The sequence below is a fragment of the Pithys albifrons genome, chromosome 2 (genome assembly GCF_047495875.1).
Source record: "Pithys albifrons albifrons isolate INPA30051 chromosome 2, PitAlb_v1, whole genome shotgun sequence".
NCBI lineage: Eukaryota > Metazoa > Chordata > Aves > Passeriformes > Thamnophilidae > Pithys > Pithys albifrons.
This window is the reverse complement of record NC_092459.1, coordinates 52,677,865-52,699,414: the sequence shown is the minus strand read 5'-3', so window position 1 is coordinate 52,699,414 and position 21,550 is coordinate 52,677,865. Positions and strand designations below refer to the sequence as shown.

General features: G+C 39.4%; 1 protein-coding gene across 3 annotated transcripts in view; it reads right to left on the bottom strand.

Annotated features, from left to right (window-relative positions):
* RNF217 (ring finger protein 217) overlaps nt 1-21,550 on the bottom strand; it is a 66,199-nt gene that overhangs the window by 35,327 nt on the left and 9,322 nt on the right. The window lies entirely within an intron of this gene.

The window sequence follows — 21,550 nt, the reverse complement described above, 5'->3', positions numbered from 1 at the left end:
TTTGTCTGGAAAAGTTAAACACGCATTGGTGAATTAGGTGAGGAAAATTAATTTTAAGTACTGTAACAAACCACAGAGTATCAAGCATATTGTCTTAAAATTTTTTTGCAATTTTTCCAGAGAATATTTTCACAGAAAAGCTAATTACCCTTATGACAACTGCAGTTACTTAACATATAGTCTCAGTGTTTGTACCGTGGCTACAGACTCCACAAAACCAAAATACAAGTCCTAACTAGCTGAGCACATTCAACATTCCATACTTTGGTGTAATGGTCAGAGCTCCACTATCATAGCTCATACAGGCTGTGAAATGACCAGGGAAATCATAGCATAGAGGAATTAAAAGTCAATTTAAGATCATCAGAGTCTAGCAGCTCTGACTTGGTGCTAGCCTAGAGCTGGTTCCTGCTCAGCATGCTCAGTGCCTCTGCAGTCTGCTTGCAAGAAGCTCCTTACATGCCATATTGCAAGTACAGAAAGTTTTAGCTGAGCTGGATCAAGGTAATAAATTTCCCCAGAACTCAAAGTCAGTTTAAAACAAATACCACCACACCAACAAAAAAAAAAACCACAACCAAACAAAAAAGCAACATAAAAACCACCTTAATAAAAACCAAACTAAAACAGAAACAAGCTTGAGGTTAACAGGGCAGAAACTGTTGTTGATCTAATAAGCCCTGATGGTCCCAAGCTGATTTATATGGTCAGATATTCACAATGTGTTTCCAAAGCTTCTGGATCCAAGAATCACATTGGACCCAGGTCTGCACCCTTCACGCTTGGCAGGCTTTAACAGCTTGGACTCTATGCCAAAACAACAGATCCTACTTGGTCTGGAAGCACCAGAGTTGCATTTCCTTGGCAGTGAGCCCAAGTTAATAAACCCTGCTGAATCTTGAGAGTCTGTAAGGACCCAGCCAAAGCATGCTTGTATCTATCTCGTGTAATCTTGAAAGAGTGAGTTCTGACAGTACAAGTGGAGCTGACCACCACCCCAACTCTTTTCTCACTGAATATCTCCATGCAGAGAAAAAACGGTGCAACAAGCACTTCTTTCCAGGAATTCGCACTTGAAGGTTGGGTTTGATTTCCCTAGGTTGCTTATTCTCTAGCATGCTCTATTAGAGGAGCCTGACAAACAATACACTAAACAAAACAAACACCTCAGATTTGGATGCAGATCTCTCTGCTGCACAGTGGTACCAGAAGACACATCAAAGACTCCACTAATACAGTGTTTAAGCCATAAAAGTTGAAAAACCCCTATAAAGCAACACAACCCCATCACTGCTGCCATAGCAATGGAGCCACGTGGGCCCTAACTGAATGATAATTTAGTCAGTAGCCAGATGATTAGAAGATTCATAACACCACGGCATCAAAACCAAGGTTCACATGGATTTAAAAAAAATTCCTACAGCACTACCTCTGTTCTCTCAGCAATGCAGCTAAAACTAAGGAGAGCAAACAGATTAGTCTGTGTTAGAGATAGAAAAGTAGGGTATGGATGGTGGCAGCCAGTCTCAGACCAGAGCATGGTGGAGAATACCTCAGCAAGCCATTGCTGCTGTGGTGCCCTGAGCAGTCTGCAGCACAGAGGAGAGGCAGCTTCCCCAGATGTACGCCCACTCTTAGGATGAAATTTCCCTAAATTTCATTTCCAGCTCTAAAAAGTGAGCAGAGCTCTGTCACATGCAAACAAGGCTAGGCTCAATTTGGCTTTTACATGGCCGAGTGTGAGTACTGGACGAAGATGTACTCAAAGGTATGAAAGAAAAAAAGACCCAAACCAAAAAATCCCCAAAACTCTACTAACTGCATGCTGGGGAATGTCCACATTTTGTATCTGTAGGACACTAATTCACCTGTAGCAGCATTCAAAAATCAAAAACAAGCACATGGCATCACTAGAGTGGCTCTTCTCAGAAGAATCACTCAGAAGAATCATCATGAAGCTGTACTTAAAAAGGAGATGACAATCAATACTAAAACACACTAAAGTCAGAAAATAATTTGCTACAGAAACATAAAAAGCTATTGCATTAGGACTGGTATAAGCCTTTGTTTAGAGACGTATAGGTACAACACTTTAAAACCAAAGAGTCAAATTAACCCCACTGACAACTACTTCATGGTTTTGGTTTTTTGTTTGTTTGGATTTTGCTTTGTTTGTTTGTTTTGTTTTTTGTTCTTTTTACGCATTAGGGAGATATTAAAAGAGGCACATCCTTTTGCTAATAGCAAACTCAGCTTCAATGGCACAGCACTTCATAGTGAGAAGGTGCATTGTATCTGACATTGACGCTGGTGCTTAAACACTGCTTATATTAAATGCTATTTGGAACAAACCTGCATTTATAAAAATAAGGAATATAAAGCTCAACACTTTCTGTATTTCATGCCCACACCAAATATGATTAATACATGTGGTAAGAGTCATATGTGGTTTCAGTGTTTATTTTGAAAATCTGTTTTACACCCACTTGAAATAAGTAATTTTTAACCTCTGTAATAGTTTCAGCTTTTCAAGTTTGGCGAAGATTGATCCTTTTCCTGTGTTTCAAATGGGACTGAAGTGAACAGAGCTTATTAGCAGTAACTTCAATGGAGCCTTGTCCTACCAAAACAGTCCATCTTTGTGCACAACATCAGCAGTAGGTAAAAAGTACAGCTTTAGAGGTAGCTTGTTAGGCTACCTGCCACCAAAGACCCAGGAGGTGCTGCTGAATGGGAATAAAAAAGAAAACAAAACAAAACAATCTCTTAACATTGGTAAAAATAACGGTTTTTTTATTTTTCCTTTTTTTGTTTTGAAAAGCCTTATTCCCTCAATATCTGATTCTCACAATGTCAAACCCCCAAGTTTTAAAAATACCTCTGTGTATTAAGAACCTCAGAACTCTCAATATATACAACAGCATGGTGTATTTTCACAACATGAGGAAGGACTCAGATATGTCTAGAAGCAGTTGAACTGTAGTATGGTGCCAAATGTCAGGCAGAATCCAGTTCTTATGCTCAGCTGTGCTTCACTTCTGTAAAGCATCTCAGAAGGGGATAAGTGTTTTCACAAGGAGAAAACAGGTGCTAGCACATTTCATCCTAGAGAAAGGTAACATTTAAACTATCAGGAGAGTAGTACGTACCTCCCTCAGCCAGTTCTTGATTTTTTTTTTAAAAGGGGGGACAGGTTGGTGGCAGGACAAGAGGAACAGGGACAGTACGCACACACAGACTCTACACTGATACACTTACAGTCCCAAAAAGCAGTGACATCAGCAACAGAAAACAAAACCAGATGACATGGTACTTGAAGTCAGAAAATTATTTCCACCCCCTGAGCTTTCTTTTAAAGGAAATCTTTGTCAGCTACACAGAAAGCAAACCAGACTAGAGAAGCACTGATTTATACCCGTCATTTAGCCTGGCTCAAGCTGGACATAAAGTAATCTTTGCAAGCTATACTTGGGTATCTGTTTACAGCTGTATTTCTTACAGAAGGGGCAATTCTATCTTAAAATAGACACATACAAACAAGCATTTTCTAACTGAAACTTTGCTCTTAGTTCAGTTATGCATATACTAACTTGCTTTTACTTCTTACATACTAATGCTGAAAGTGAACATTGCCATATCTAATAGGCACTTCTATAGAGAAATTGGATTTCTACCACTTCACCAAGTTATCCTCCATAAATTATCAAGGAAATTATGCATTCAAAAGATTTTGTTAGATATGCACAGATCCAAGTGAAGGGACAGTCTAGTCTATGGGACTTTCATATTCTACAGGTAAAAAAAAATTGGATTAAAAATCACTTTCCCTGTAAGCAAAACCCTATTCCTTTCTAGTTCACAGGAAACATTTATCTTTCATTTTTGTTGGTAAGTTGCAAATCAATGAAGAATTATTTTTCTTCTAGGTTTTTGAAGTATGTTATTTTAAATCTATTTTCTTAAAAAAAAATTCATACAAATTCATAGAAAGTACTTGAAGGATTCACCACAATTCAGGACTCGACAGTGGTAGGTGCTAATGAAATCAAATCCAAGTAGACATGATTCAAGAAGTGCCAACCAAAGACTGTACAAACTTTTACTAAGCATTTTGCCCCTGCCTTTAAGGTTATGGTACCGTGACCATTTCTGTGGTTTGAGAGCTAACTTTTTCCCTCTTTAACTAATTTCTCAGTGGACTTGCAATAATTCAGTTTCTGAATCCCTTTCTCATTAAGTTTCTCTACCACCTTCTCTGACAACCATCAACTGTAACCTCACTCCAGTTAAAAGTCATCGCTCCTCTCCTCAGAATGGAAGAGCTTCACTAGTATTACTGGGGCATCTATCACTGACTTCAAAGGGATCTAGGAAGAGTTCAAAATAGTGTATTTGAGTTGTATTTAAAACAGACATTTATTACTAATAAAAGCTGAACCAGAGACTTCCAATAAAAAAATATTTCTATTGTGTCACAAGCTCACGTAGACCAACCCTGAAAGGATCCATCAAGGATGTTCCCCTTCATATGTCCTCTAAGTACAGTCTCCTTTCACAAGTACTACACATCTGGATGAAGCCATAACAATGACATGGTAGTTCCTGATCCATATGACATTCAGCGCGAGTACTTTAAGCTCTTAACACTGCAGACATTGAGTAGACACCATCTCTTTTAGTTTTTCTAACAATTTGTTGTTAATGAGTTTTGCATTCGTTATCACACTGTCAACAATAAAGAAGAAACAAAAAGAAGTCTCAGAGCCTTCAAAGAACTTGTTAGTATCTCATCCATCCTTCAGGAAAGGGCATTCCAACGCAAGAAGCTGGGAAGGAATCCCTGTGTTCACAAATGCAATCCAACCACCAGCAGCACATCAAAGGTTTGAGCAACTTCAGCCCTAGAAACAAATCAAAACCTTAACTGGCAAAACTAGACTTGGCTGCCTGGAGCGAAATCCCAAACCATGGTGTCAGTTTCCCATTCAAACTCAATCAAACCTTTTTCTTAAAGGTCTGTTAATTTGCTTTTTCTTTTGAAAACATGCTGACAAAGTTCTACTCCTTTTCTTTTTCTTCCATAGGACTAGTCAATACCTGCTCATATGGATTTGGTATCAGTGGGAACATTCAGATTTTACTTGTCATGTTCACATAGGGATTGGATTTACAGAAAATTACTTGTAGAAAAACTATTTAATATGGAAATTCTGCTTTGCAAGATGTTAACAATTATTAACCTGCAGAGCTCTCCCTTTTTGCCTTTTCATCTCCTGTTACTTCAGTAAGTGATTAAAAAAGGAAACAATTTCACCTCACTAATGTGTTTAGAAAAACTGCAGTGCATCAAATCATGCATCTGCCTGCTACTACTGATAAGACCTAGTCCATGTCATCGGAATGTATGAAGGTTCTGTGCTTTCTGCTCTGGTGTTTTGGCACCTATGGTAACCCCCAGGAGAGCTAATGCTTAGTCCCATGGCTGGAAAAAACCCAGGGCTGGTACACCTGGATGGCTGCCCATTGAGCTGGGTCACTCACTGGAAAAGAAGCATGCCAGAGACTGACTGGCAGAAAGCTTTCACAATCTAAGGGAGCCCTGGAGAGTGCAAGATAAAGCAATCTTTCATCTCGTCTCCTGCAGCCTGTGTGGGGGCAGAAGGAGGGGGAAAAACCCAGCTGAGGAAGGTTAGCCTGGGAGGAAGCATGGTAGAAAGTGCAAACCTTGGAGGAATCTGACCCTAACCCACAAGTCTCTCAGCATTTATGAAGGGGGAGATAGAAATACACAAAAGCTTTCTGATTTTGTCCAGGTGTATATATTACCAATGCTACCTAAGTGTGGGTATGGTGTTTTTTCTATCCCTTAGAAGACACATGCACTCTTACTAAAAGATAAAAAGCAATCAGTTAACTCTTTAATTGACAACCTTAAATTCAGAGGAAGACATCTTGTTTTCCTACAGTAGACATAAGACATGTAGAAGCTGTGATCCATGTTTCCATTTTTTACCAGACAAGCGGAACACGATTCTATCCTGCTCATCCAAGGTGGTCTGTCAAGGTACAGACACACTGCAAGAGCCTATGCTAACATTTGAGGAAGTCGAGGAGGGAACAGGCTGAACCGGACAAGACAAGGGTGCAGCAGCAGCCACCAGAGAGCGTGGGAGAGCACCAGCAGTGTGGGAGCCTTCCCCCCAGCACTGGGCAGCAACCCTTGCTTTCAACATGCCTGACCACTCAAATGCAGAAAAGTCACAACACGTTTACTGTAATTCATTTAAATACTTACCTCAGAAAAGAATAAATTAGAAAGAAAACAAAGAAAAACCCCAAACTCCTCAAAAATCAACATCCTAGTCTCCTTTCCAATTGAGATTAAACCAAAGTGAGCTTCGTTACCTGAGCAGGTGATTTTTACGCATATGATGACCTCTTAGAGGACCAATGATTAAAAAGGTACATAGCTGATTCCTTGTTTTGCTTACAACAGGAAATTCAATAGTCAAACTCCAACCTCCATTGGGATCAGACTGGATTAACCCAGATTCAGATCTATTTCAATGGAATAATACTATTAACAATCACAATCAAAACCTTTCCCATGTATTTCTTAAAGATGGATAAAAAGTTAGGATGCACATGATGATCCGAGGGCTGGAGCACCAAGAAGACAGACTGAGAAAACTGGGGTTGTTTTGCCTGGAGAAGAGAAGGCTCCAGGGAGACCTCACAGCAGCCTCCCAGTACCTACAGAAGGGCTACAAGACAGCTGGTGGAGAAGGAGTTTTTACAAAGGACATGGAACAGGACATGGGGTAATGGCCCTAAACTGAAAGAGTGCAGGTTTAGATTAGATGTTAGGAGGAAATTCTTTACTGTGAGGGTGGTAAGACACTGGCACAAGCTGTCCAGAAAACCTGTGGATGCCCCACGCCGGGAAGTGCTCAAGAGCAGGCTGGATGAGGCCCTGGGCAACCTGGCCCAGTGGCTGGCATCCCAACCCATAGCAGGGTGGATTGAACTGGATGATCTCTAAGGTTCCTTCCAACCCAAACCATTCCATGATAGACTGTTATAGAACAGTAAAAAAAAAATGTAGTCCCAGTCTTCACTGAGAAACACCACTTGGTCTGCATGTGGAGCCAAGCAAAATCCATCAACAGTGACAAGTTATCCACCAATTACTTACATTGAAAAAAGAGATCATTAGCTCATTCTTCTACTATTTAGTAAGAAGGCTCCCCACCAGACAAGAAAGCTAAAATAAGCTCATGAACTCCCATGTGCCAAGCAGCTTTCTCCTTTCAAATAAAATAGGGCCCAAACCACTGCATATTTGCACAATCTATTCACTAATCTGTATTACTGAGCCTTTAATACAGATAAGACCAGTTGGTATCATCATCAGTATTTAATCAACCTTTGGTTTCTACTGCAATGGCTGCTGCTACATTTTACTGTTGTACCTACAGAAAAACTTCACAATGCTTAATATTCCTCCAACAGAAAGTGGTGCTTAGCATAAAATAAAGCTCTCTTAATCAAGTAAAGAAGGTAGGAGAGGACAAGTATGCTCCCATCTGTCCTCGTTCAGCAGGTGGGACCAGTTTATCACTGTGTGTGATCACAGCTATGTATTCTACACTCTATTCATTTCCTATGAACTGTTAACAACGGACCATTTGCAGCAGCTGCCCAGGGCACACCTGATCCCTCAGGCTGTGAGCTGGGTGTTACAGAAGTCTGTGAGATAGGAGCTGTGATAACTCCCCTTCAGAGAGTCATTAGCACCTCCTCACCCAGCCTGAGGTATCATGTCTGCTAATGGGCCATCAATGATTCCAAATACCCCATGACTCACAGAGTGAGATCACTCATTGTGTAATTCTGCACGGAGGGGGGGGGGGGGGGGGGGGGGGCTAGAGGTACTGGGTGGTCCCACCTGAACCTGGGGGGATATAATCTTGGGGGTTTTGGGACTTGGGCAACCATTTGTTGGATACAGAGGAGAACCAGAATCTTGACAGGATTGCGAGCAACAGGTTTCTCACTTCTTTTTACTTTGAACTCAGGGGGAACCACGTGGGGCTCAGCACAGGGGCTAATGAACACCACTGTATTTGTGCCCCAAGGGGCTGGGTTATACTTCTGGGTTTTGTGGGTTAAAACCAATTTCTCTTTGTATCATTGCATGTATTGTAATATTTTTTATTAAATCATAGCTCTGACTTATGATCTCTTTTGTGTTTGGTTCATTTCTCCTGCCAGTTTACTTTCAAACCAGCACACATCTATCTCACTATACCATCCAAGAAAGTGGCTATAAAACCTAATACAGATTTGGCACGGATGTGGGCAATTGCTTAAAAACTGCGAGAACTTTTAACATACATGTCTTGACTATTCTCCTGCCCAACCTGATCATCTGCATTCCCTGGCACACAGGAAAAAGGACAGACATTTTATAGACATGCCTAAACTGCCCTGTTTTCCTTCAGAAAGACACCTACAACTATTTAGTTTCCACATGTCTGCTAGGTCTGAGATTGTGAGTTTTCTTGTGCATGTGTTCAATAATCAATGTTTTCATTCTTGACTATCAGACATGGAAGAAATTGTGCCTTCTTAATAAATTTAATATAGAAACAGCAGAGTTGCATAAGTGCAAGCAAAAGAGGAAGAATGTCTGAAAAGTACTTTTTAACTGGCAGGTGACTGTCAGGAGTAATAGTATCATACCTTATTTTTAAGATTCAGGGTGGAGTATATGAAGTTAAAATACCATCACTTGTCTCCCCTTACAAACAAGGCAACTTAAAGAAATTTGTTTATGCAATCGCATTGTAACAAAATAGCTAGGATTTGATATATAAATAGTTATTTTGCTCTGCCTTGTTCCCATCCCATCGGATCTATCCACAACAAATAAAGTCTCTTTAGGTGAAATGCTGTTCTATTAAAGCTATCCCAAAGTGAAATGAACTGTTAACTTTTACACAGCATAAGTAACAGATGTCCATGCTGACCCATTTTCAGGGAGAAATCTGGGAAAGGCTAACGCAGAGCAAACTTTCGAGCTTCTCCCCACACACCATCATTCAAACCCCCAGATACTGGCCATAGCTCCAATTTCACACGACTTGATTAAGTTATTTCTCATAGTTCATTGTTAAGTTAGAACCACATTTCAACACACATTTAATGAAATGATGGATACAGCCACAACAGGGAACAAACATACATGATAAAGAAGTGCAAACTGCACAGCCTTCTATAAGGAGTTGAAGCAAAAGCTTGAACAGTGGTTCTGATCCATACTCAGAGAAGCAGAAGTGAAAGTGAAAACGTCACTCAAGCTGGGATCAAATTACACATCACCAAACATTTACACTGTTACCATGAGAACTCAGCTGAAAACTACATCACAATAAAAGAAAATCCCCTTAGGAAAGTTGAAAGGACAACTATGCCCCACAGGTGCTCTAATCCAGTAGACAGCTGCACTCACCTAGTGCATGGTACTTTCTTAACAGCATATTTAACAGCCAAACTATCAGAGTTAACTCTCCCACTGATCAAAGTGGGTGTGTCATTTGACTTGTTACCATGTCAGGTCAGTCTGCCCAAGAGTCTGCCAGAACTGCGTCCCAACTGAAGCTGGTACTTGATCTTGATTGACAGAGAATTTGTGTATTGATTGCTGCAGACATTGTTTGTCCAAAGCAGCTAGAATCCTTACAACATTACAAAATCATTAGAAACAGCAAAACAAGGGGGGAATCAGACAATACAGATGTTATATACCATCAAACCCAATCTATAGCTGTGTATTCCGAACAATATATTCCACTTACCACTTTCACCTAAAGCAGAGAAAATATGAAACAAGTTCATTTAAATTCCTAAAGGCAATACTATCAGCTGACTGTGCTGTTCAAATACTCATTTTCACATCAGGTATGCCATATGAGAAGAAAATATGACTTCCCATTTGTTAGAAATTCTCTTTAAAAAAGACAAAACAAATCAATGTTCTTTATATATGTAAATCTGTGTTTAAAAATATATAACAATATAATATGACCTTTACTACAAGCCTTTTACTATTTCAAAATGTTGATATGGATTTGACAAAGCAGTTGCATGTAGCATTGTACTCCAAGAGCCTCCTTTTAAGATGAGGCAAAAATGAACAGCAGAGGTAGAGTAAGTGAAAATGCCCCAGGTTAGACTCCTGGCTAAAATCTCAGTGTTAATAGTGAGGACAAGATTTGATTATTGCAAGAATACTGTTGTGATCAGATAATGCTGTGGAAATACTTGTATGTAGGAGAAAGACAAGGTAAAATAAGGCTTCCTTTCCCTGCCTCATGTTTTTAATCACTTTGAGAACAACAACAGTCCCAGTGTAAGATATGGAGAGAAAGGTGGATCAGGTCACAACTAAGACTGACATTACCTAAGACTGCACCCTAATGACTAAAATTTATGGAAGAAGTCAATATAACTTTTCATTCTTCCTCTCTGCTTTAGAGAGCAAATCGTAAGCCTGCAAGGAGAGAAGTTTCAGATGGCTAACACAGGAGACTAAAGTGTTTTTAAATTAGTATTCCAACACATGAAGCAGCTGATTTAATTTCCTGTGCCACATGATGACTACTTTGTAACACCAGAGAAAAGTGGGAAACACATGGCCAAGGACAGAGTGTTGCAGAGATTGCTGGCCACCAGTCCTCTTACCTGTCATGTCAACCTACTCCTTCAGATCAGGTACCAAGTACATCTCGTGTTAACTGTGTCTACCTTTAGGGAGCTACAGGCTTGAAATGTGCTCAGCAGCTCCTCAGTAAAAAGTTAATGGCAACCACAGCACCAGGGTTGGAGGGCTGCACTTGAGCGCTCCCCCCTCCACGTGTCTAAGCAGCAATGTTTTCTGCACAAGTGCCAAAATTTCTGTTCTTCAGAAAACAGCCTGTATTTTCCCATAGCTAAGTGATTATTAGGTTTTTGGAATACTCACGTATATTTTCCCATTTTGTACAAGTACTTAACACGCTCAGTGGCATGCATGAAAATCCTTTACTGAGCTTAGGTGTAAAGCAGACATCTGCCCTAACACCCACCTCACAGCCCTTATGGTCTTCACACTTTCCACTTCTGATGGTACAATTCCTGCCCTCCTCTCAGCTGTCTCCCTGAAGGACACAAGAGTCTTATCTGTGTAGCTAAAGCAAAAGGAATAGTAAAGTAAGTAGGCTTTTTAAGATGCAGAAATGCATTACTTGTAATGAAACAACTCACAGGTATCGTCAGCAACTTTGGACCAAGAAGCAGAGAGAACTCAATCAACAACTGTCACATACGCTACAAAACATGGTGAAGCAGCTGCCCATAAAAACAAAACAAGGATTATTTAAATTTTAAGAGACATTATTAACAGGACACCTTATTAACTTGCCACACACTGCAAAAGAATTTTACTAAGTACATTTCATTGCTCTGTTCCAAGAGTAAAGGTATCATCTCCAGAGTTTCCAACTAAAAAATGCTTATGGAAGTAAAAACGGCTGACAACCAGAAGAAAACCACTACTCTTCATTTCTGTAGATACTGCCTAACTATTTACAAACAAAATTAACTCAGATTTGTCTCCATGACACCGTCTACAAAAACAAAAATGAAAACAATTACCAATTACTGACTATGAGGGTTTGAAAAGTGATGAATAGAATGTTAAATACCCTGATACTTCACTTTTTCCAGCATTAAACCTCCGTAGGGCTTCAGAAGCTGGGCTGCTGAACTGAGTATTTAAAGAGGCAGTATTGCCCTCCCAGTAGGTATCGGAGTTTTTGAACCACCACCAGTAAGGACTGCAGCTTAGGGACCAGGAGGTGGGCAAGTGATGTGAGATGAAGGAGGTACCAAGTCAACTATATCCATCTCCACTTCTGAAACCACAGGCTCCAGTAGTAATTGAATTCAATACCTGTTGAGGAAATTCTAGTTTCATTAATTATTTCCAAAGAATCTATATAGTCCTCAGTGGGAGAGAGGCTACCAAGTGGGAACTGAAGCAGCACAGGAATAGAAAGGAATTGTCAGAAAGCACAGTACCAGAGAACACATAATAGGGTTTGTACGCAAGGACATACATGTCACCAACTCCAGATTTTGCAAGACCAAAGAGAGGATCAACAGCTGTCATGACAAAGTGATGAGTAAGTAAACGGAATGGTTGTTAGCAAAGAGGAGAAAACTTTTCAAAAGTATCTGATTTAGCATTTCATTGATATTTTCATTGAAGTGGAAGCACATCATGTGATGTCAAAGGCCACTGATCTATCTATCTAATCTATCCAAATACGGCTTCTCTTGAAATACTAGATTTGTTTCAGATTTTTAATGTGATAAGAACTACTGTTTTTCAGAAAAATAACCCAACAGTTCTTTCAGGTCTACACACTGAACTATCCCCTATGGGTAGTACCAAGTAACTAATGATACATTAAGATGGCACATCTGAAATTCAGTTACTAACTGAATGAAAGCCACTCTAGACTTTCCTGCCTCACAAACTATATGGATTCCCTATGTAAACTGAAGGTGATATAGTTGAAATAGCTGAAAAAACATCTAAAAGTTTAATTTCTTCTGGTCAAACTTGCTTTGAGAACAGGGTAATAATTCACCCAAACAAGTTGAGGATGCCCTGTCCCTGGGAGCATTCAAAGCATTCAAGCATTCAAAAATAACAAATGTCAAAAAGATAAAATATGTTTATACTTAAATCTAATACTCACTTGCTATCAAACAATTTTAAGGCATTATCAAGGGGAAGTTTAAGAACATTTAATTAAATACTTATATTTAATGAAATATATTTTATTAAAGGCGAAACTAATCATTTGCTGTACTTCTGTGCATAGGGTATCCTAATTATACAGTGATTTTTAATAATGAGGTCTTAGGAGTCTACTGCTAAGCTCTACTGAAATACATGTTCAGTAAAATACTTTAATGGAAGTATGGTAAGAATAATAGAAGACTGAAGAAAAGACTTAACATATAGTTCTAGTGAAATAGAAAAGTGCCTGAGTCTTTAAACTGATCAATGATTCCTCCAAATGATCACTTACAGCTCACATTTTTGTATGCAGAATAACTGCAAATTTTGAACAATTAACAACTTACTATAGATGATGAAGTCTGACAAAATTATATAAATCAGAAAAGCAATAAACATTATTAAAATTAGGAAAAAAGTATGACACTCCACACCATTGCTAATTCCCATATACTTACAACGCATTTTGAGTGCTAAGTCTTTAAAGCACAAATAGTTATGCTTGGAACTAAGTGCAAATTACAGTTTCATTTGATTTCTCACTTGCAAAACTGTAATCAGGCTAGCAAGTCTTTCCCCACATTGGAAAAATGGTAAAAGGGAGATCATAAAAGCATTTTTAATGTGCCTCAGCTACTTCTGCACACCAAGCTTCTAAAGAAAGTTATTAATTTTGCATTATAGAATATGAATGTCTTGCAAACAAGAATGTATTTTTCCCAGCGTCAGCTTGATTTACCTCAAAGCATAGCTCCTAGCAACAATGAGTGCCAAAACTGAGTCACTGCAAAAAGTGGTCATCTGTGAGAAGTCCCCAGGGACTTGGCTAGGATGACCTTGGAAAGCTCTAATACTGCCAGGAAAAAAACCCCAACAATACAGCTGGGAGCAATCTCACTGCTCCTAGACTCATGAAAGCTGTGACAATCCTACTCCTAAAAATGAGTTCTTCAGGAGAGTATCAGCTTCTGTGCAATTTGTCAGCAAGCTGGAAGTCAATCATCACATACAGAGGAAAAAACTTAAACTCTTGAGCTAAGGGAATTACTACTAGTAGTACTAGGCAGTTCTTTTATGCTGATCAGTTGCTAGAGAGATATGTACCAGGAGAGATCTCATCCTAAGCAGAGCAATTAGAGAGAGTGAGCAGAGCCCTGCAGCCTGCAGGCACCCCGTGTCTCCCCTGCCCTGCTCTGTCTGTCCCCTATATCTCTTCTGGTCAGCCTTTGACAGGCCTCCCCAAACCATATTGTCTTATTCTTCACCAAGCCAGCCAGTTAGCCTTCATCCCTCACCAGAGAAGCCTTACAGGGTGGCCATCAGCATGCAGACTCCCTTCAGTGCCCATACCATGGCACAGCATCTAGAAACAAGGCACCCTGACTCATTCCATTTGATTCTTTTGCCACCTCCATCCTGCTGTTCTTGCTGCATTTTGGTTTGTCCATTTCCCATGGACAGCAAGAAAGGAACAGGAACACAGACCAGAAAAGTGCCACTCTGCTCCAGGATCCACCACAGATATATCAGGGGGCTAAAATTGCCCAAATAGACAAAAAGTGAATCTTGGTTAAGTCCCACAAGATTGGGACACCTCAATGCTGTCAGAATGACTAGTGAGTTAAGTTATCCAATGAAAAATCTGCACATGATACATACGAGAAACATTTCATTCTCTGTGTAGAGCATTTGTAAACACAAACATCTGCAACATTGAGTTCCCCACTCAGTCACTGAAACACTGAAGATTTTTAGTGAAATAACCTAAATTTGATTAGTTTCTTTTTGTTCAGTTGTTTGTTTTTTAAAATAACAACAAGCAACAAAGTAAGTGTGTTTCTCCAAAGTTTACCCTCAGAGTTCTTCAGGCTGTTTGCTAGAATTTTGTCTGCAGATTCAAGTGGGGTGGGACATTCCTACTTGGAAGAAACTGGGCAAATCTAGACATCTAGCTTACTTGATTCTAACAGCAGACAACACATTGCAACTGTGATACATGGGAGATACTTCTAGTAAAATACACCTGCTGAATTTACATGGAACTTCAGTGATTTTCCTGCTTAGCTGTGACAGCAGACAAGTATCTTAGGATGGAAGATACTGGATTCACATCCTATGTGAGACCAGACAAACTGCATATATGCCCTACTGACTACCACACAAAAGAAGTACTTTTCAGAGACTCTTGGAAAGTAAAACCCATTAAGCCATAAATTGCAGTGCAGCACAGCAAAGAAAACCTGGTCAACCCGCAGAAACTGTTCAAGAAATATAAGCAGAAAAGCGAAACATAAAACAATAAAAGAAGTGGAGGGAAAAGTTCACATAAGTAGACTAGGAATTTTATTTAGCCACCACAAGATGAAAACATAAAAATTTTGCTTATATTCCAGGAGCTTTATAATGCCTGAGGTGTGCAAATTCAGAGAGGAAGTAATACCAAGAGTCCAAACACAGAAATCCAAAAGGGAAGGAGAAAGGAAGCTATGCAAGACATATATTTCCCCTTTCATTACATGATCTTTAATTTAACTTCAGTATGAGGGTTTAAATACCCTCACAGGTATTTAGTTATAGTAATAAGTGTAATTTGATACAATATATACACGCCAAAGGAAATTTCAACAATTAGGTAACACTTTCCCAAATTCAAAGTTTTCATGAAAAAACATCAGAATTTTACAAGTTTGCAACAAGTATCAGATGAATGCACCGTACCAAAATGCACCATTTTCCCCCAAAAAAGTTGAGGAAAACTTGGTGTTCAAGGTAGTTTGAACTGGAGTTACAAGTGCAAGGTTTTCCCACTTTGGTCACTATAGGACAGCTAAGACTGATCTGTTCTTCTAGTTCTGTAATTTCACAGTTTATTAGAAAAAAATAAATTATGGGCAATTTCTTGTTTGCTTGGTTTGCATCATGTGGTATTATCACAATTAATGTATCTGTTGTCAAACCCAAGACATGATACATGCAGGTAACTTCTCTAAATCATAAACCCAAAAAATTACAATTTCTAGGCTGTGAACAAGCAGTAAAAGCAAAGCAACACTCAATTTCCTACTGTGATGTGTTCTCTAAGTTGGGTAGTGACAGCTGCTCTGTTATAAATAAAGCCCAATTTCTTTCTGGTCTCATTAGTGCAGCCCTACCTACCTATCCGTATTAGTCACTTCCTGCACAAGCATTTGAACACCTACATGGCATTAAAACACCTCTTATTACAATCCAACACAGCATACAGGTTTAACTGAAACATTAAAGCTGAAAATGAGCAAACCCGTCCCCTGTGCCGCCACACAAAGCTGTCACCTGCAAAACACTCTGCATAGCAACTCTACTGCTCCTTCTCCCAATCCTCTCTTCCCTCAGCCAAATTCTGTTCAAAGAGAGGAGGAAAAAAGGTAGGAAAAGCAGAAAAATTAAGTCTTAACCTCATGGTTACTCTATCCTCTTCTCCTTACTTACAGAGCTTGAGAGGTAAGAAAAACAAAATCCATCTCTTCTGCTACTTCAAGGAGGTGGGAGGGTGTTTTCAATAATATTTTTGTAACAATCAGTGCAACAGGAAGATAACTGTTACCTCCTTATATACTTCCAAATTTCACAGCTGTTCCACTTCACAACAAAAATATCTGTATAATAGAAGCACAAAGCTATCAAGCTCTACCTTTAAAACCAGCGTGCTGAAATCACAGCTAACAGAGTAACAAATGCTAGCCCAGAACGTCTTGAAGCCACAAGGTACAATGCTTCCCATGACCTTGCAGTAAGGAGAGAGGAGGACGAAAAAAAACACACTGCAAAGTCATTGCTGTCAATCTCGAGACATGCACAGGGATAGCAAGGAACTGCTTAAGCCAGTTGTAACTGATGTGTCATGAAGGTTCAGCCTTGGCTTAAGTGCCTTTGTTTAACACTACAGAGTGACACAAGCAGTGCAATGCACAGACAGCTACTATTATTTGCTCAAAAGCAGTGCAATAGGCAAAAGGATGTGACATCTAATTATAAAGATCCTCCTCCAAGCAAGTCAATTATACATTGTCTGGAAGAAAAACAAGGCAAACGCTACAATAACACAAGAGAAATAAGAGAAGACCACTACTGAGTAATTTTCACTTTAATGGCATGGAAGAACAGCACAACTTATGATGTGCCAAGTTAGTCTTTAATTCCACAAATGTTTTTAGAGCACTACTATAAAAACTGTATGCAAAAGGATCACCATGGAAAGGAAACAGCATTTCAAGAAGCTCCTGACAGTGGAAAGGAAGCTTATCCAGGAAAGGGAAGAAGAAGCACAAGTCGAAAGCCAGCGAGAACAGAGGTCATTCTCCAGGATCTTTACAGCACTCACTAGGTAAGTATATACCTTTTGAAGAAGCTCAACTTCCTGCCATAAATAAAGGTTTTATAAACCACTCAAAATACATATCAGCCAGCCACTTACTTAATTTCATCTGCTTTATTCCTTGGGCAGCAGCTCTGCATTTTTCAAATGTTTCAATAGATCATTACCCCAGATATGCTATTACTTGATATACTCCAGATATAGGTCTCACCAGTTTTTTCACCATGGGTTACGTATATGAAATATCCATTAAAATCGTACAACTTTCAGAAATATTTTCAATGTTTCAATGCCTGTTGGCATCAGCATATATCAATCTTCACGTTTGTGTAAGGTTTGTCCAAACCCAGAAGTAGGCCTGTTGTGGTCAAATTAGTGCCTGATACAGACTTCAGAGCCAAAAATTACATTAATTAGTGCTTCCATTAATTTTATCTTCCCAGACAGACTTCACTGGTGAACTCTGCAGGAGATTAGTTTAGAATATAAAGAGCACAATGGCTTCAACAAGTTCATTCAGACAGCTTGCAAGCAAATTTTGTGATGAATACAGAACTCAATGTTTATTGCATCTCAGCAGCAAAGCCCTCCCTATGTACACCAGACCAGGCATATGGCCAGGATGGATTTCACCAGAATGCCCGCTAAACCACTCTGCAACCACTCTGAACTTCCAAAGGACTAGCTGGCAGCCAACGTAAGTACTTTAAGAATGCTAAAACCGTTCCACAAAACTTGTCAGATATTGTTATCAAAAACTGGAAGAAAAAAAAACAACTTAGAATGAGACATCAGGAAATAAATCCAGAACAATACCACAGCCTGTCAACTGAAGCACAGAGCCAAACTAAAGACTAACAGAAAGACAAGGACATTCAACAACCAGCTACTGCCTTCCAGTAATTTATAGCACATTTTCCCAGGTGGTAACATTAGTTTAACAAAAAAAAAATTTCAAAACAAACTCCACACCCAAATCACATAATTTCAGAGACTGTTTTTCAGTGTTACACAGAACTCTTCTCTGCTACCTTAGCCATCTGTTCTGTCCATCACTTTCATGCAAAAGAAGTCAGTGGAAACTAAAACAACCACTGGTCTTTGCTAAATGTTCTCTCTCTCATAAGTTTCTTTATACAACAGCCTGCATGAATTCCCCTAGAGAGTTATTTCACAAAGGCATCCTCTATAGCCTAAGTTAACTCAGGTAACACCAATGCAGTCTCTCTGCCAGCAGAGGGAAGGAATCACTTGGAAATAGCTCTGATTCAGTCAGATCCATCTAATCAGAAACTGTCTCAAAAACTCAGTTTTGAAATTCATTTGAAAGCTGTTTCTCCTAAAACCAGTGGGAAACATTTGACTTCGGCTTCCATACAGACCAAAAAATGCCAGACGCAAAGCATGGTCTGAAGTATGTTGCTTCCAGGTACACACTGGGCACTAAACTATATGTATTGTGCTGTTTTCAGTGGTTAAGAAAAAGTAATATCAGACAATAAAACTCTTCTACCACTTCCTCATCGGACTCCAGCTTCTCAACAGAGTGCACTGCAAAGCACAGGCAGCCTTCCCATCCCACCAGGCCAAATTCAGCACATAGTGGTGCCACTCAGAAAGCCTTTTTAGAGTATTGAAGGCTTTGAGAACCACCCTGATACTGCAACCCTTCTTCCCAAATTCAGGGACTGGAAAGGCTCTCCTTTCTATCCCAAATACATAGGCTCATACTGGTTTCTAGCCAAACCAAATTCATTGCAATTTTTAGAGTTTGTGTTGTGCCAGAACTTTTTTATAAGTGCCTGCCCACGTTGCTCTCTCTTGGATTTAGACCGAAGAGTCACTCCTTCTTCCAATTCTCCTTATGCTAAAGTAAGCAGTTCTGCATCTGCACAACAGCACTTTTCTCCCTGCAGCTCCTCCTGGTTTCTGCCATTTTTCTTAAACTGAAGACTTCAAATAAAGGCTAATCAGATACAAGGACCTCATTGCTCTCCTCTCAGTACTAGAGCCTCAAATTGCATTCAGCTTTTTTTAGTGGTTCCACCATTAGTAGCTGCTTGCGTCATCTGTCATCATTAACCAAGACTTGCTGTCTCGTACTAACATTCCAACAGTCAGATGAGCTCACACTTGAAAAATGAAAATAATCAAAAACCTCTTCCTTGCTCTTCTTTTCACCACAAGAACATATAAACCAAAATGCTCCTATATCAAAACTAAATACAGAAGCTAAATGATAAGCTAGTATCAGAAAATGTACCATCTAGTACCAGTTCATTAGTGATGCAAGCAAAGGGGACCCTCTCCCAGTTTCCTCTCTGTTCTCTAATCACCTCAATTCTTCTAGCTTATGAAAGCTGTAGTTGTAGCCCAACGCACATGCTAGAATTGTGGGTTACATACAGCTGAAAAAAAAATTACATTCGTTTTAAAAACAGGCTTAAAATTTTTATGGCTCAAAAGCCTTAAACCTCCAGAAACACAAAAAGTAAATTAAAGTGGAAAAGAATATCCTGTAGAAGTAATTAATTTATTTTGCCTGTTTTCTTCAATACAAGTTTTTGCTTTTTTAACTTGTACCAATAGACTGTATGACTAAGCTCAAGAGAATCTTCACCATCAAAAATCTGATGATACATACCAGTCTTTCCATGACAGTGCTGTACCCTGTTATGTTGTGCTTTTTAAAATATATTTGATAAGTCTCCATTTTATGTCTTTGCAAAAAAAACCCCAAAAACCAAAACCCCACCAAACCCTCTAACACTTCTGTCCTCTCCACACAGACCCCGCCCCCCTCCCAAACCACAACTCGCACAATAAAACACAAAAATCATTTTACCATTTTAAGTACTGCATCTTTTCATATGTTATTCAAGCAGGTAAGGAACAACAAGAAACTTCTGTTGAGAGCTCTGTGGTGCAGAAAAAAATTTCTCTCAAGAAAATAATGCTCATGCTTGGCATTACTTGGCTGCAGTAAACTAAAGCTGTTGAAACAAGCAAGATAAAAAAAGAGGTTTCTCATATGTAACAATATTCACATGAAAAACTTAATTTGTAAGACTGTCTTAGGAATAATCTGTTTTATGTTACAAAACACTTGGGGATGCTTTAGAATTCAGCTAGTTGAAAGCTTCTTATTTAATGATGCCACAGGCAGCAGAGACGGGACCAGTGAGTACCAGCCTGGGCTGGACTGGGAACCTCAGCGGTGGGAGCAGCTCAGAGAAACTGCCCCGACCATGACTGTCCATGAGCCGTGGGTGTAGAAGCACCTCTGGGAGCTGGCTAAGTCGTGACTTCTGTCTGGCCTGTGAAAGAGGAAATGATGCAGCAAGAGGACCAAATTGCAGATTTGATTTCATCGAGCTCCAATGAAAACCTCCACTTGTCACCCTTGTGAAGGTGCCACTTTCAAATGTTTTGGTCTGACAGGCTGCCACAATTGCCAAAATAAATGGCCCTGCTTAGCACTTTATTCACTACCACCTTGTGGTGACATACACATTTGCACATTGTGCATGAGACAATTGAAAACTGGTAAGAAAAAAAAAAAGTGAAAAACGCTTCTGAAAGGTTACTTTTTAAACTAGGTAATTTTTTAAGGCTGGTGGATCAAACGATGCATAAACAGTCGGGAACAAGTCGCAAATTGGGGTGAGCAGCACTGCTAGCTAAAATGACTGCATACTGTTGGCCTCAGACAAGCCTGCTTTTCTTGATATAGAAAACAGAATGAGATCCAGAACTCATTTTAGATCCTTAATTTACCAGAAGTGATAACCTGGCCTTGTCTGACTACCTGTTACAGTTGGGGTGAGGTCTTCATGAAGCATTACACTCTGGGATCATTCAGGCAGGATTTGCAGAGTTATTCTCACTGAAAGAACAACAAAGCAAGCCTTAACATAAAATATCTACTTCACGGAGACAAAAGCACTCAGCAATGTCCATCAGTAACTGTCACAACTCACTGCAAGAAAGGTTTGCATCTTAGAGACTGGAAAGATAACAGTCATTTAAAATAAAGTTGGAACTTCAAAGAATGGGCATCTTCAGAACTGGAAAATTATTCCTTAAGTGTTACTGAGAAATATAACAAAAGTAAGGCTAAATTTACTTTTCATTACTCAAATAAGTGAAAATTTCCAAGTTTGCTTGATTGCTACTGCCCTTATGTAAGGCATATGGGGATCACATATATGTGCATACTTTGAAATACCCAGATTATAATACTGTATTTCACTTTAGCCACTAGGAGGTCTAGGTGGCCCTGCATATGTTGATATCCATAAGTGTCTAACAGCAACATTTAGATTAAACTCCAGTATTTCACA